At 34.5% G+C, this 17,547-nt stretch overlaps 1 protein-coding gene across 2 annotated transcripts in view; it reads right to left on the bottom strand.

Moving 5' to 3' along the window:
• LOC129232618 (uncharacterized) overlaps window positions 1-17,547 on the bottom strand; it is a 58,542-nt gene that overhangs the window by 21,866 nt on the left and 19,129 nt on the right. The window contains exon 2 of one of the 2 annotated variants that reach the window (XM_054866760.1): window positions 3,419-3,467. The exons of the other annotated variant lie outside the window; for it this stretch is intronic. The gene's annotated coding sequence lies outside the window, so the exon portion shown is untranslated. The remainder of the gene's footprint in view (window positions 1-3,418; window positions 3,468-17,547) is intronic. 2 annotated transcript variants of the gene reach the window in all.

The raw sequence follows: 17,547 nt of genomic DNA, 5'->3' as shown, positions 1-17,547 counted from the left end.
CTAATCGCAGAAGTATTTTCTAAGCAATTGCTGAGTATTGGAAACGGTGAAATTGAACTGTATCAAAATATACAGTACAACAAATAGCCAGACAATTTCTACACTGCCGTTGAGACGAAAAGTGAACTAATTGAGAGTCTATTCCCATATAAATTTAATTTTTTTAAAATCATAATTGCCTCTGTAATCGCGCTGGTTTTGTAGCAGTTTTGTTTTCGGTAAACATTCCCGAACAGACAGGAATATTTGTGGATCGTCAATTGTCGACTGTCAAATACATATCCTGATGCATGTCACAAATTGTATTTATTGATCGCACAAAGTCATTGGGAGTTGACACTTTCTAATGCAGGTTTGACACAAGGAGAAACAGTATTCGTCAACTGTTTAAAACAATTTTGACAGCATACTATCCAACACAATCATTATTTTTTAAGGAGAAACTATATAACTTTCACGTTTGAAGACGTATTTCATAAAGTTTAACAAGTACACAAATGTCCAAATCCAGATTTTACACCAGAGATGAATATGAAGCTTTAGTTTTAACTGAAGGTTTTTGCGTTTCAATTTCAAACTTGCCACTTAGTTATTATGATATGCCGTCACTTGATAGTTGGGGCACCGACTTAGTTAACACTGATTTGCAACGTATAACAACAGAGCAATGACGCTGTCTTAGCTAAAATTATTGCGAATAATGAGCCATTACTGACGGCTTTAAAAAAAAGCTTCTCATTGATGCTGAACAAGCCTATACAGTTGTCGATGAAAACAAAGCAGTAAACATTCCAAATGAATTTTTAAATTCCCTGGATACACCAGGAATGCGACTACACGATTTCCGGTTGAAAATTGGCTCAACAATTTATTCTTTTTCGCGATTTAAACCCACCTAAATTACGCAACGGTACACGTTTCTACATCAAAAGTCAGCAATTTTGTCGGGAAAGTTTAAAGAAGAAATGTTTGTGTTGCCACGTAATCCATTAATAGCGTCATAATTTTCAAACACATTTGAAGAGCTTCAATTTTTGATTCGTTTAACTTTTGCAAAGACCATAAATAGATTTAAAGAACAAACAATGTCTTCTTTCGGTTTGGACTTGAGTCATAAATATTTCTCTTATGGACAACCATATATCGCCTACTCACACGTGGAAAGTTATCATACTTTTCGTATTAGCAAAAGACTGCTTAAGCAAGAACATTGTGCACAACTTAGTGCTTAGAGAGTTTTCAGTTTTCAAATAATAGAAACAATAGTTCGAAGTCAATGTTATCTACTTCATTGAAAAAAATTAATTTTTATATGCTTTTAATTTATTTAGTGTATTTTGTAAAGAAGTTATTGATTACAAACTATAGAGAAAGCTGAGGTGAATAAAATGTAGTGTAGAATCTAAAAGTGTATGGTGGTTTACGCTTAGTTTCTACATTCGGTTATTTTACAATCAGTTTCGATTTTTACTATCACTTTCAAGATATTATTATTATTTTTTTGCGGAAATCATACTTACAAAATTTACTAAGCGTAAGTATAGTGCTTTTTCCATAGAAAATTTAGTTAGTACTTACTGAATTCCATAAGTACTTTCTTCAGCCTGCACTGTAAAAAAAAAAAAAGAAATCCGAAACGTTACTGAGTAAGAATTTTCGATACTTGCTTGCAGTTCTGGCTAAGCTTTGTCTATGTTTGCATTACTGCTTATAGAAATTCTCTAATAAATCAGAAAGGGGCTAAGCTTTTTTTTGTATCCCTGTCCTGTGTTAATAACTGTCCGTTATTCGGAGTGTCCGTTATTCAGAGTGAATTACATGGGATGGCCTATATTGAGGGACTGGGACTTTCAAAAATGTCCGTTAATTAGAGGTGTCCATTAAGGGAGGTTTCACTGTATATATATATATATATATATATATATATATATATATATATATATATATATATATATATATATATATATATATATATATATATATATATATATATATATATATATATATATAACCTCAGTGAAACCTCAATAAATAGTTGACCGGTTAAATGGTCACTCCGTTTAAGTGGTCGTTTTTCTTTGGTCCCGACAAGGTCTCATTCACAGTAATGTAAAATGATCCTCCTTTACTGGTCACCAAATTTAATTTTACCCGCTTAACTAGTCACTCAAAAATTGTTTTTTAAAATTCCCTTTCTTTATTGGATCTTAGAAAATAGTGTCGGACTTTGTTGAAAGGCTGTTTGATAGTCATTTTTCCTTGAAATCTCGATCCTCCGTTCTGGTCGTTCAAAGCATACTTCTTGCTGTGACTCTGCCGAGTGCCGAGAATATGAATCTAACTCCTTCCAGCAAGACATACAAAGTCTAATACCTGGAGAGTCAGTATTTAACATCTGTTCAAGGAACTACAAACAGAATTTAAAGCTTGATGTATGTTAGAAGAGTTCTTTTCCGTAAGCAACAACTTCATGAGTCAACATTGAAGGATTGTATTAATGTACCGTACTACATTAAAATAAGTTGTTCTTTAGTAATGTATAAGTAAGAGAAAATAAAACAAAGTAGCTATTATTAGTATTTTCCCCCATTTTTAATATTTCCACTAATTTATAGACATTGGTTACATGAGCTATTGTTTTTTACACAGAATTCTACTGCTATTCATAAATATTTGTAAGGCTTTTTTTCTTCCTTTATTTCCCACTCCACATAAGTAGTCACTCCGCATAAGTGGTCAGGGACGACTTAACGAGGTTTTACTGTATATATATATATATATATATATATATATATATATATTTATATATGTGTGTGTGTGTGTGTATATATACAGTCAATTCGCGATAACTCGAATCTAAGAAGACCGACAAAAAACTTAAGACTTATCGAAAGTTTCGGTTTTCGACATTTTAATATTAAAAACCGTCGAATATTTTAATATAATATGTACAAATAACAGACAAAATTACAGAGCTTAAAAGTTTTTAAGCACAATATGCACAGTTTAATCAAAAATAGTTAGAGAAAAAAATCAAAAGCATGGTTTTGATTTTAAAGGCCAAGATTCACAGTCGCCCCCCCTCCCCCATCCCCTATTGTTCCTAGGAAAAAAATCTTGGGATGAACAGAAAATATCGGAGGGCGCATCGGCCCGCGGGCCGATGGACCGGTTTGCCAGTCCGCTTCTGAATATATAGGACACATAACATAGGACAACTTTTACCCCTGTATTGAGCCTCCACATAAATACACAAGTATTATTTGAGTTAAGTAATACTTATGTATTAACACTTGAAAGTGCCTGCTGTTTTGTTTTTTAGAGGGTGACAAAGAAAAAAAAACAAAAACAAAAAAAAAAAAAAAAAAAGAAAGAGAAAGAAAGAAATGGAAAACGCTTCTCACATGTTGCTACTAACCTGGGACAAGAAATGGCACTTTTCTGCGTAGATTGCCCGCACGTCTCACCTGCAAGATTTTACTGAACATGAGTATTTTTCTGCATATTCCTTGATCGATCCGAATAATTAAAAGGAGAAAAAAAATCTTTCAAAAATCTCTATGGAATATAAAACTTCTTTTTTTTTTTATTCTTCTTCGAGAAGGGGCCTCGGTAATTTTTTCATTGAAATAAAAATGAAAAATACTTCAAACATCTGTTATCTCACGACGCGTTTCAGAAAAGTTTTTCTAAATAAAAGGCTCTTTTCTCCCTAAACCAAAATTTCACACAAAGCAATGCACGCTCATGGCCGCGCCGTCTCTATGTGCGAGGTCGTGAGCGCACGACGGCGCCAGAGTCAAAAAGGCGCCGAGCTTTGCCAATCAAAAATGCTCCAAATTACGGGAACATCTGCAACTAGAAAAATAAAATTGAACTTTTCATTGTATCCAGGACCGGATAGAGCCAAAGTGATGCCTACGCCCTGGCTAAATTTGGATGCCTCGTATGAGAAAATTTGCACATTTTTCATTTGAAAGTTTCCAAAAAAGGAAGAAATAAAGAAATTTACCCTCTTTTGACGTACCTAAAATTATGGTGCGGCAGGCCCATGGACCTGCCGGACCGCATGTTCATCAGACCCTGATTACATCTAATGGTGGCAGTGAAATTACACTGCACATTTAAACAAGCAGTGGCGGCGATTCTGGGGGGGGGGAGAGGGGGAAACTGCATCTCCCTCACTTTTTACGGTTCATTTATTTCATCTAGAAAATTATTAAAAAAAGCAGAAATGTCAAAATTTTCAGATCATAATTATTAGTTTTACTTCGTATATTTGTTTACGATACATTATTTAGCACAAGCAGTAACTTTTAGTTAATGTATTCATTGTTTAGATGTTAGTAAATCAATTGTTTAACTAAAACAAGCGATACTTGCTTAATGAAATTATTACAAAGTGTTTGTGACTTCTCAAAATACTTTGGGGTAAATCATGTAAGTTTAATTCATGTCTAAGTGTTTCTTTGAAAGAAGTTAATGTGTACAAAATTCATCAAAATTTTAACAAAAACGTACGTGAGTTAAGTAGCTAGATTTATATCAATAACCACTCATCTGCTCTCAAACTCAGCCCTAGCAAAATTTTGTACTTGTTTCTCCATCGTTTCCCCCCCCCCCTTTTTTCTGACACTAAAAGTTCTATAGCTTTCAGCTATTGTTTTTTTTTTTTTTTGACCCCCCCCCCCCACTTTTCAGTCCCAATCGCCGCCTCTGGAAACAAGTAATACTCTCGCTGCTATCTAAAAGGAAAAATTATTAACTAGTTGTTTCTAAACATGCTATCCAAAAGTGCAATCTTTTACACTGAAAATACATCGTGCTAATTAATGCATACATTAGCATTTTTCCAGCTATGGAGGTGAATATATTTGTATGTATTGCAATTTGTGCAATAAGTCTTTTTATGATTTGTAATTATTATTCGAGGAAATTCGAATTTTTCATATGTTGTCATACATAAAAAAATAAAACCCATTTGCATTATTTAACTTTTATATAATACTTGTTTAGACAACAATTTTGGTTAACTTTTTAGTTCCACAAAGTAACGACTTTACCCTAATTACTCCCCCCTCCCTCCCCCATTCTTCTTTAACTATTTGTGTATTAAAAAAAAAAGAGCTTTAGACAATATATTTGTTTTAGATACCATATTGAATGCTTTTTTTTTTTTAGCAATTCCGTAATTTAGAATTAATTTTACTGGAAATGATTTCAGTTTCAGATTTAAAGGTGGATATATTATATACACTTCAATTTGGAAAAATAATAAGCACCCTGTTATTGTAACAGGCATAAAAGTTTGATTAATTATTCATCGGTTAGAGATGAGAGAGATATTTAGAGCGGCGTAAAAACTTTAATATTCAAAATATTTTCTTTTTCCAAAACGAAAGCATATCAGAGAAGTAACTGGACTCGAAATAACTTCGAGATATGAAGTAAAAGGTATACTGTGAGCCAAAATTAAATGCATGCACATTTTAGTTACACATCGTTTCTTTAATAAATTAAATGCCGAACGTATTTTTTCCTACGTTATATTTGTCTACAAAACCTAATTCCAGCAGTTAACTGTTTTTCGCGAAAGGCCACAGCGTAAAGGCGCTTAAACGACTTTAGTACCACGGCGCCGATCAGGCATAGCGCGGGCCTGTAGCACGCCCCACTTGAGGGTATTTTGTTTGTTTTTCAGGGGCAATCAAACAATGAGTTATTAATAATGTTGACTTGCGGTGAGTTCAATCTTTACAAAACCATTTGCGCATCCCAGAAGCGGCGATTGAGACTCAAAAGGCGGGGGGGAAGGGCGAAAAAAAACGGTAACTAAAAACCATTGGATTTTTGGCGACAGCAAAAAAAAAGAAAGAAAGAAAAAGGGAGGAGGGAGTACAAAGACTGGTTTTAAGAGCATATGAGTGGTAATTTGTATAAATCTAAGAGCTCAACTCAAGTTTTTCTTACGATTTTGATGAATTATGTACACAATAACTTACCCCTAAGTAACTCTTAGAGATGAATTAGACTTACATTATTTGCCTCAAAGTATTTTGCGTTTGCGATGTCACAAACATTTGGTAATAATTTCATTGAGCAAGTATTGCTTGTTTAAGTAAAACAATTGATTTACTAATATATCTAAAGAATAAAAACATAAACTAAAAGTTATTGCTCGTGCTAAATAATTTTTCGTAAACAGATGTACAAAGTGAAACAATTAATTATGATCTGAAAATTTTGACATTTCCGCTTTTTTATATAATTTCTGCTTTTGGTTCCTATATTGGAAAATAAAATAAATGAATGAACTAGAGACGTACCGAGTAGCACTTTGGCCGAGTACCAAGTACTCGTCCTTTCACTACTCGGCAGAGTACCGAGTTCCAGTTATATTAGAACAGCGTTTCTTAAATTGTGTTCAGCGGAACCCCAGGGTTCCATGGAGCTCTCTCAGGGATTCCATGAGATTTGTACGTTTTCTTTTCACACCTTTCAAATTTGTCACTAAAAAATCGACAAAAATAACGCCTTTCCAAAAATACATTTACTCTCACTTTCGCATCTAATCTAAGCATTATTACCCATTCTCGCCTAAAATAATGCAAATTTTTGACTATCAAAAATAGCATGAAATGCTGCCTTTATGGTTTTAACTTTGAAATTTTTTCGAGATCAATCCCAAAGCGCCTATTTTTCACCTAATGTCTCCAAAGATCACATAAAATTAGGTTTTAAAATCTTCAATTTTGAAAAAGTTTCAGAAGAAGTTATTGACTTCCTAATCTCGCCAAAAATAGTTTAAATGTGGCTTCAATGCTGAACAAATTTCGGGAAAGCGCCCCAATCCATCTCCTACAACATTTCCAAATATTGCCATAAATTATGATTCTTGACATCAATTTCAAAGATTTTGCCCTTGATACTAGCCACTCTCCCAGCATATATGGCAAGGCTGTAGTGGCCTGATCGGTAAGGCATCGGACTTGTGACCGGAGGGCCCCGGGTTCGATCCTCGCTGGTCGAATATCCACCTTCTTCATTAATGGTGACTAGCGGACGTTAAATATGCTCATGGTCAATGTCCTCCAAGTGAAACGATACCTCAGGGGGTGCTGGACCTGGGATCGCTCGGTTACTGGTCTCATTTCAAAAAATCAGAGTTGTCTTTAGGGTTCCATTCAACTGGTTAAGCCACAAATAGTGACAGGTATGGGGTACTTTGGAGTGAAAAGTATCTATGGCAGCAGTTGAAAGGACAATTTCAGCATTTAAGGAGTGATTACCATTTTAAGGAGAAGTACTGGTCACTAGTGTCTAAATGGTTTAGTTCTGTCAAAGGCCCCTAGATATATACAGCGACTCTAGTTCTGTCTGAAGGAACACACAGTGACATCAAAAACTCTAATTTGTAAATAAATAAAAAAAATGTTAAAAAATAAGAGATGTTTAAAAAATTTTAATTTTAAGGTTAAAAAACTTTTTCTAAGTAAGTTTAAGGGAATTATTAACACTTTTGTAAGTAAAGCACATAAGTATTTCTGCTCCTTAGTAAGAAGATATTTTAATCATATAGGTCATGCATAAATTCTGAGGCTATTTATCCCTTTTAAAAATTCTGAGTATTTCTCAGAATCACACATAGGTATTTTACAATAAGAAAAATAATTAGCAATCATCAATAATTAAAGTGATCTATAGTTATGTGTATTTAATTAGCGATTTAATAACAAATAGTTAATATCATATTCTCTTTGAGTTAAGAACCTGGCCATTCTCCGAAACAGAATACTGGCTATGCCACTGCAAACTATTGAAACACCAGGGGTTTCACGAAAAAAGTGAGCATTAAAAAGGATTCCACTAATCAAATAAATTAAGAAACGTTATGTTAGAAGAACCACAGACACACACGTGATGAATTTTAAACTTATTGGAATAGTAGTATAGACCTCCATGTCCATATAATAGTTTTTAAAACAAAATTCTAGCTGAAATTTAATTACACTAATTTTGTTTGGTCAAACCTTTTGTTATGGTAAAATCCGTCTTGAACAATATCTAATATTTTATAGGGCTCGACCGATGGCATTTTTTGGCCGATGGGCCGATGCCGATTGTGGGCCGATTGTTCAAAGATGGCCGATGGCCGATTGTTCAAAGATGGCCGATGGCCGATTGTTCAAAGATGGCCGATGGCCGATTGTTTTCCTCCAAATGGCCGATTGCCGATGGCCGATGGCAAAAAAAAAATCAAACAGAAATAAATTGATTAGATTGTCAGGGATTTAAAGGATCATTGATTCATTTCACTTTACTTCCTTTCTAAGAATAAAGAATTGTAATCACAAAAAAAAAATCAGATTTCGACCGAAATTTCTATTTTACTTTCACCAAATTTATACTTCACAAGTTTTTTCGGCACATCTGTACATACATATGTACCTAAGAACATATAGATAACCAAATATCTATTTTGAACGCCTCCTCAGTTGATTATCGCAAAGTCTCTTGTTATGTCTTCATGCGCGTAAACTTGCGTCACTCAAAAACGTTATGAAATAGTAAATTGAAAACTCATCCGTACGTAGTATGATCTAAAAGTTCGAGGTCAAGTTGTATAAAACCTTATCCTGAATAATTCACATTACCGAAGCATATATCTATCTACAAAATAGTCACCTTGAACGATTATGCACTTCTGCCAACGTTCGTATAGCTTTTAGAAGCACTCCTGGAAGACATTTTTTGCAAATTCCTGTAAGGCCTCTTGCGCTGCTGCTTTAACTTCATCGTGGGGAAGAAGGCGACTTTCATGTTGAGGATGCACGGTTCGATTGGTCAATACTCCGATATGACAAACAAATAACATAACGTTTCGTCGGACTTAGCTCCGTGTGACTTTTACCTGTTCCCAGCAATAAAACATTCGCATAGACGCCGCTTTTTCCGTCAGGAGAAGAGGAAGCTGCATCATAGAAGGTAGCGAAAAATGGCTTCCAGGAGTGTTTCCAAAAGTTATATGAACACTGGCAGAAGTACATAGTCCCTTAAGGCGACCTTTTGAAGGTGGATGTGCTTCGGTAATGTGAACTATTCTGGGTAAGATTTTATACAGCTTGTCCCCGAACTTTTGCATCGTACTACGTACAATCTGTATAGGATGAAGTTATGCTTCTTCTTTTTTGACTGTTGTATGATGAAAGAGAAAGAACAATAGCCAAATAAGAAGGAAGAAAAACAAAGGGACTGTTTAATAACCAATTGATTTGTTTTTTTTTTAATTGAGCATATAACTAAGATTTCAGTAATGTTGTAATAATGAATGGATTTAGGTACACTAAACATAGTTTAAAAAAATTAAATTACGTTGTTTAATCATTCAAAAAAAATAATTAAGAATAGAACTATGAAACCGTCAACAAATTACGCAATTAAAGTGGAAAGATTGCACGTAGACATTTTTTAGTCATCAAATTAAACAAAAAAGGTGACAGATAAATTACAATATTAAATCAAAATAGTAATATTTTTATACATATTTAAAATTTATGAATAGAAAAGTTTGCATTTTTCATAAAAGCTATAACAGTGACATACATTTTGCTGAAAAAATATAGCCATGAAAAGAGCAAGGTTCTTAAAACGCAGGTACAATAAACAAACTCAATATTTACACCAAGTTAATAACTGAATACATATCAAGCGCGGATCCAATGGGGGGGTCATGGGGGTCATGCCCCCCCCCTTTAGCCAGATCAAACATTGCACAACAGGGCCTTTTTTTTAATCTTCCTGTTACTGAATTTTTCGAAGGAGAAATTGAGGACCACCCAGTTTGTGAACAAATTTAAATTATATCCAAGCACAAAATTATGGGGGGGGGGGGGCAAGTGTGGGTCAAGGGGGAGGTCATGGGGTCAGGACCCCCCTTCCCCCAGCTAGACCAAACATAACCCAACAAAGCCTCTATAATTTTCCAGTTACAGATTTTTTCGAAAGAGAAACTGAGGATCAGCCACTTTATGAACAAATTGAAACTATATCCAAGTGCAAAATTAAGGGGGGAGGGGCAAGTGTGGATCCAAGGGGGGGGGGGGGGGTCATGGAGATCATGAGCCTACTCCCCTTAACAAGTGGGGTGGGGGAAGCGTTTTTGTATTTAAATTAGAAAGATTTTCGTGCTGAAAGCTCTGGCTTTAAGCAGTTTGAAGCAGCATATTGCAGTTATATATAGACTGCAATGCATATCTCAACACAAAATACCTGGTACCTCTAAGAAACGAGACAATTTAGAGGCTTTGCTTTAAAAAAAAAGTAAAGAGGGGGGTGGGGCAGGGGTTAAAGTAATTTTTGTTGGATATTTGTAAACAAATTCTGGCAAATAGGTTTTTCTTTAAAAACCTGGAATTCTTTAGTTTTTTTTTTTTTTTTTTTTTTTTTTTTTTAAGCGGAATATAGTGTTTGAACAGATCATTGCTAAACCTCTATTGCAGTTACATCTATATTTGCACATAAACAATTAATATTCGCAAAAGAGTTGTTTTGCGGAAGATAAATTTCTTTAAGTGTTCGTAAAACAGTGAAACCTCGCTTAACGTACACCCCTCATTTCGGACATTTTTTTTTTTTTTATTTCCTCCATTTTCTAGGATTAAAACATTAAATTTCCCTTTATTAAAGTGGAGACTCTCAAACTCGGTCACGGATACAACTTTTCTTGTAAAAAGGATTTTTACTCTCATTAAAACGGACACTCTTCGACAATTTTGGCGAAATGTGGTTAGTTTTCAATATTAAAGCATTTTTGCCGCAAACTCTGCTAGCAGGTACTAATAACGAAGTTTTGCACAAAGTGGGGGATTTTTAAAAAGGACTTCTGCCAGTTAATACATCATCGCTGCAAGTTGAATATCAACTGTGGGTCACGAAGTGGACACGGGAAAAGAATCAAAATCCAGTTAAAGATTTCTTTCCATGTATCATAAAACTTATCGAAGAATGTGACCAGTGGCGGATGGGGCCGGCGGGCAGCCGGGCAAATGCCCGGTGGGCCGCCTCGGTTTGGGCCGCATTAAATCTTTCAATTGAATAGTACAAATTTTTTTTTTTTTTTTCCTTCCTTAAAAAAAAAAACTAGTGAAAAAAATCTGTCGCCTAGAAGATGTGAAATCAAACCACTTTGCGACACTGGAAAATCTAAAATTGGTTCACTCATTTTTGTAAACGGATTTCAAATCTTCGTAAAAATCTTAGGAAGACCCTTGCCTTCTTTAAAAAAAAAAAAAAAAACTGTCCACTGGTACATGACGAAAGCCTTCTTTTTCTTCCCTTGTGGACCGGCCGACCACGCACTCGGCGCCAGACTAAGCAATCGATTAGCACCCCACCTCATTAGCCCTTTCATTGATGATAGCCGATAACCATTTCACGGCCATCTGTGTACAGGGTACGGGACAGGGACCAGTACAGGAACACTACTTGGGACCAGGGTCTTTAGAAGAGGAGACTAGGGTTGGACCATCTCCCGAAACTGGTTGTGGGGGAATGATATTGGTGACGTAGCTCCGGAAGCACTCGCGGAGCACTTTAAGACGATTTCAATAGGAAATGGCATTGCTTCGCTCCTATTTTTGGACATAAAAGCATAATTTGGAAAAAAAAAAAAAAATAAGTCTTCGTGTCTTAATTTACCTTTTATGACACTAGTGTCTCACCCATATTTTACGAGAACTATTTTGAATTCGAATAAAATGGAAGAACAAAACTTGATCATGAGTGATTTCAAACGATAATTATTAAGAAACTAAACCAAGTTTGACTACAACTTAAAATAATTATATTAGAAGAAAATGGTAATCTATTTGAGTCATTAAATTCGTAAACTGCTACAAAAAACCTTTTCCTGATTTGGAAGAGAAAGTACTGTTATTCATTTATTTTAAAGTTTATCTTCAAAAAATTGTAGAAGAGAGAAAGAATCATTATTAATATTAATAATATAATAAATTAATATTAATTCTAAAAAGTAAAAAACGAATTTTTCAATGAATAATGATTGAATTTAATAATATATAGCAACTATATTAGTTCAAAATAGTTATATATTTACATTTATAAAATATATACAACAACATAGAGGGGAAAATACAAATACTCAGAAACTGATTACCACATGGTAATACTTCATTTATACGTCTTTTATGAAAGTAATTAAATATCTCATGAAGCATTTTTAAAGCAATTACTGTTATTACAAGCAGATATTTCTGAAGTACTGTTACTCATGTATAATGGAAAGATTTTGTAACTACTATGTTGATTTAAAATGCAAATAGCTGTGTACATAAATGACTGCAATAAATACATATATTAAAATATTATTTTTGCAGAATATTAAAATAACTATAGAGGAATAAGTACAGAATGTCAGAAGCTGGTTGGTACATAACGTTTCTTTAATAAACCCTCAAAAAATTATCCTATGAAATATTTTTAAGATCAAACTTTTTCTTTAAACTGATATTTCCAAGAACTATTGGCTGTGACTTTTCAAATGGATACCACTGATGAACATTCAAAGTATGATCAACTATGTAATTACTGATGTTTATGATTCAAATAAATGAAATAAGCTATAATAAATACATATACTGAAATAATTGCATTTGTAGAATATATGCGCAACTCTAGATGGAAAAATATGCGTTATAAGAAACTGAACATCAAAGAGATGCACCGCCAACCCTTTCATGTTTTCGACTTGATGCTCAATTGAAGAAATTTCGAATTGAAATGAAAAGATGCACAAGTCATCAAATATATGCATATTTTTTTATTAATCTCCAATTAATTTACATTCTTAAATAATTTCATTCAATAAACATCATTGATAATGAAATAACAAAAAAGTGCATAACATTTCAAATTCATAGGTAATTTTTAAAAAAACCACTCTGAAATCCATAACTATTCAGGGGCGTTCCCCAAGATAGAACCAACCTTGACTCCCAAAGGTTTCAAAAAAAAAAAAAAACCCTCGAAAGCCCACAAGTTTAAGGGGGGGGGGACACCTCTAAAGCGCACAGGTTTTAGTCCGTAAAAAATTAAGTAAAATAAAATAAATAAACCGAAGGTACACAGGTTCGAGGGATGAAAGAAAAACTGAGCTTAGGTTTGAGGAAGCAAGAAAAAAAAGAAAAAAAAAGAGGCTCAGGATTGAAGGGGTGCAAAAAAAAAAGAAAAAAAACGAAAAGAAAAAGAAAGAATGAATGAAAAAAAAACGAAGTCACACAAATTTGAGGGTGCAAAAAAGAAAATAATAATAACGAAGGTGCACTGAGGGCGCATCGGCCGGCGGGCCCGTCCGCCCCTATCACTGTCTGACCCCTTTTTTTTCCAATTATACCAAAACCTATGTTGCAGCTGCTCTTAATTTTCGTCATTAGTTATTTTGTTTTTGCTTCTGTGTTTTAAATTCATTATAAACTACACCCTCCCCCCTCACCGAACGAAAAAGGGAAAACAATATAGGAAGGAATACTAGGAACTAAAGAATTTATTTCAAAGCATTAGGATAGTTTTTGAAAAATAATTTAAATGAAGTATGAAAAATTCTCCTGTTTCTTGGAAATGTCATGCCCAGGGCACGGGCAAGGGGAGCCCGTGCGATAAACAGTGCGAGCAGAAAAATTAAAATTGAAGATGCAAACCAGTATTGAGCTATGGAAATACGCAAGTCACTGCTTCCAGGATGACGTCAGAGACGGCTGTTTCCCCCCCTCCTTTAGCCACGAAGCGGCAAAACTGGAAAATCAAAGACATAGTCCCACCCTCCTTTTCCAACACCCTGACTTCGGACGGGACGGCAAAAGGAGTTTTCCGAACGGAAACAGCTGTTTTTCATTCGAAGATGCAAAGAGAGAGGTATTTTTCCGAGAGTGAAGCCTAAGGCTGAAGGGTCGGGATTGTTTCCTGGAATTCTTTTCCGTAATTTTTGCTTTAGGGTAACTGAGGATTATACCACACCTACCACTTCCTTTTTTATGGCTTTGTGAATAAAAGGGATTCGCGCGTTGTAACTTGTAGGCACTGGCAATCTATTTATTTTTTCTCCAGTTTCGAGGCAACAGGACTGAAAAATGATGGAGTCATTTGCAACACGTTTTAGCTGTCATTAAAAATCCTTTTAAAGTTATAATGAAATTGAAATTCATTTTGATGATTCAAACAAAGGATTTTGAGAGCAAGTTCGGTTCGTAAAAAAATTTACTTATTTCTAAAACTTTTACTTTAGTTATCCGTCACCGCTTTTAATTTGTAAAAATGTTTTGGAGACTTTGTTATTTATACTATCATTTCCAGGGCCGGATTTACATTTTAGTTGAAAGCTATTGCTTATAACGAAAAGTTGTGTATTGTCGTTCCTAAAAAAAATGGAAATATACTTGAAAAAAATCAATTTCATTTTCAAATGCTTGAAATTTTGCAAAAATGTGGCTACAAGCCTTGAATTTTAAAATTTCTAACAAATTGGAGTTGATAAGGGGGAGAAGTGCCAAAATATGTTAAATTCAGTGTGTGCTTCAATGTATGTTCGTCAAAGTATGCTTCAATTTTATTTCTTACTAAGAGTATAAATTATGAATTGTTCAAATAGGCAGTATATTACTCTCTTGCTACCTATTCTCTAAGTGTTGTACCCTATTTCTTTTAAAGCAATTTGTAGATAGGTTGCAGAGATGATTAAAAACTAGCTGTATCGAAAGTCCATGAGCGCAAGTAACAATGCATTATCCTTTCTCCTCCCTCGCTCTATTTCTCTGTCGACTGCCTCATCGATGTGTCGACCCCTAAAAAAATTTTACTGTATTTTATCTCAACTTGCAAGAGTACATAATTTAAAAAAGTTTTGTTTGCCTACTTTTCCCCCGAATATTTTTGATTCCAATCTTCCTTTCTATGGCTTCAAACTGCAGAATTTTACTATATATTTTTTTTTTCAAAATTCCCTCTGGGGGAACCCCTAAATTGGGAGCCCTGCATCATTCTCTCGATGCTATTCCCCTTCTTAAGGGAAATCCAAAAAGGCAGGTAAACACACATTAAAAAAACAAACACAAAAAAAAGAAAGGAAGGAAGAAAGAAAATAATGCATAACTTTATGTGTCTCAGGGGAAAAGACAAATATAGAGCAAAAAAAAGTAATAATAGTCATTAAAAAAAAAAAAAAAAAACACTTTAGCATTTCCTTTTTCGCCACCGACAAAGTGGTCCGGATTACAAAAAGGGCCCCATACCTGAAATAACTTAAGGCCCCGTCAAGTCTAAATCCGACCCTGATCATAAATGTTTTAGAAATAGTAACAAAACTGGCTTTATATGCTAGTCTATGTAATTATTCTTTTTAATATGGGATCTTCCAAACCACTCCTCTTGTTAATATTACCAAAGATCGTCTACAAACTGAGTTTAAAAAAAAACTTGTAAAAGTTTCCAGGGAAGGGTCCCCCACCTCTCCTTTTCGCCAGCATCGTTCAAGATTGGCCGATTTTGATAAATAAGGTGTCATTCGTTTCGTAATTAAGACCCGGGTAACATAGGCTATATTTTTGCAGACTTCAGCAATAGGAAAATTTGATTTAAACTTATACATCCTAATTTTAACCAATTTCATTCCTTTCTCTTTTTAGCACGGGTTTCAAATAAATATAACAAAATCTGTAACCATTCTACGGAAAAAACATTATTAGGTAAAGAACAATTTAGGTGTTGATTATTATTATATTCTTATTAAGTAAGAGCAATCTTTTGTAAACTAAGTTGTCTACCAGTTTAAGGTAATAACACTAATTTAATTTATCTTTCATGTGTTTCAAACTAAGATGCTTGCTTGCAGATATATAGTGCTCAAGCTATTGTATTATTCGTTTTCACCCGACTACGGCTAAGTCAAAAGAAAGGGTTATGATTTTAGCAGTCTATGTATGTTTGTATTTACGGTTGTTTCACCGCAGCGTCAAAACTATTCATCCTATTTTGTTTTTTAATTGTAACCCGGCTAAAATGGGCTACATTTGAAACTTACAGTCCTGATTCTTTTAAAAATATCTTCGAAATTGAAGATTAGTCCAGTCAATAGGTAGAAAAAAACGGGCTTGGCTTACAAAAAATGGGGTCAAAGATTTTTTTTTTTTTAAATTTGTATATACTAGTGCCAATATGAAAAAACCAAGTTATCCGGTAGTGCGGTAGTCCGTAGTCGTGCGGTATAGTAGAACTATAGTTGAGAACGCACGACAACGGCATTTGAATTGAATTATAATGTTATTAATGTGAAAGTGACAGAGGATTTCAATAGAACTAAATAAATAGGAATATCTAACCTATCAAGTTACTGGTTTTACTCAATAGGACGATGATATTAGACAGCACCTACCTTGTTTCTTATCTTTTAGGGTTTTTTTTCTGCCGTAGTCGGGTTTCAGTTTTTTAATCTTTTATTTTTTAGAGCTACAATTTCCGAGGGAGTGCTCCAAACCTCTTCTCCCCTACCGTTATAAAAGACAAGTAGAATGCATCTTTAAGAGTGCAAATTAGAAAAATTTCTTGTTGCGGGCCCTAGAATCACTCCTCCACGTCACATCACAAAAAGAGCGCATTGAACTCCGTTTTTAGCACTACAATTGCAGAAAAAAATCCGCCGGACAACCCCCGAACCACCCTCCTCTGAAAATTTTTGGACATAATGTTTGCGTTTTGAACGTTTCAATTTCGAAAAACGGGCGTGGGGAGGGAGTCGCACCCAAGCGCATAATATTACGAAAGACAGTTAGAATGCATTTCTAAGATTACAAATCAAGAAAAATTTCCTGGGATATGGAACGTCAAATCTCTTCTCACTCTAACATCATCAAAAAGATCGCCTAAAACTGCATTAGAGCTACAAGTTCGAAAAATAGACAGGTGAGCGACACCGAACCTCTTCAATCCTAACATTACCAAAGATCGTCTAAAATGCGTTTTCAAAACTAAAAATTTCGAAAAATTTCCGGGGCGGAGTTAATACTATGCTTAAGGTTTGTTCATATCGGCTTCCTTTTAAATCTGAAATCCCATACAGCTGCCACAGAACAAACAGTACTTAGAGAAATACCACTTTGAGACGACGATTATGCATACATTTGTTGAGAAAAAGGCTGTAACCTTCTCAATAATTTTTACTCTTATGATAAACTTGTGTCGCCTAGTAAAAATTCCTTAAAAAATGCTCTGCTGTGAGCAATAAGATGCTTTACTGTGTGTCTGTAAATTCATCGATCGGCCGATAAGATAACTTTGTTGCATAACTGTCCCGGACCTTCTAAGGCCCTAACAGCTGCATGTAATAATAGTCTGTAGGGGACAATGAACACGTAAAGGCAGGGGTGGCGTAGAACCGTGGCTGCCAGTTTTAATTTAGGGATGAACAAAGTAAAAAAGAAAGAAAACCTTCTCAATATTTAAAAAAATTAAATAGAAGTAACAAAATACCAAGTGGAATTC

This window comes from Uloborus diversus, chromosome 1, assembly GCF_026930045.1.
Source record: "Uloborus diversus isolate 005 chromosome 1, Udiv.v.3.1, whole genome shotgun sequence".
In the NCBI taxonomy this organism is placed as follows: Eukaryota; Metazoa; Arthropoda; class Arachnida; order Araneae; family Uloboridae; genus Uloborus; species Uloborus diversus.
Note: the sequence above shows the minus strand (reverse complement) of the source record. Positions and strands in the feature narration are given on the sequence as shown.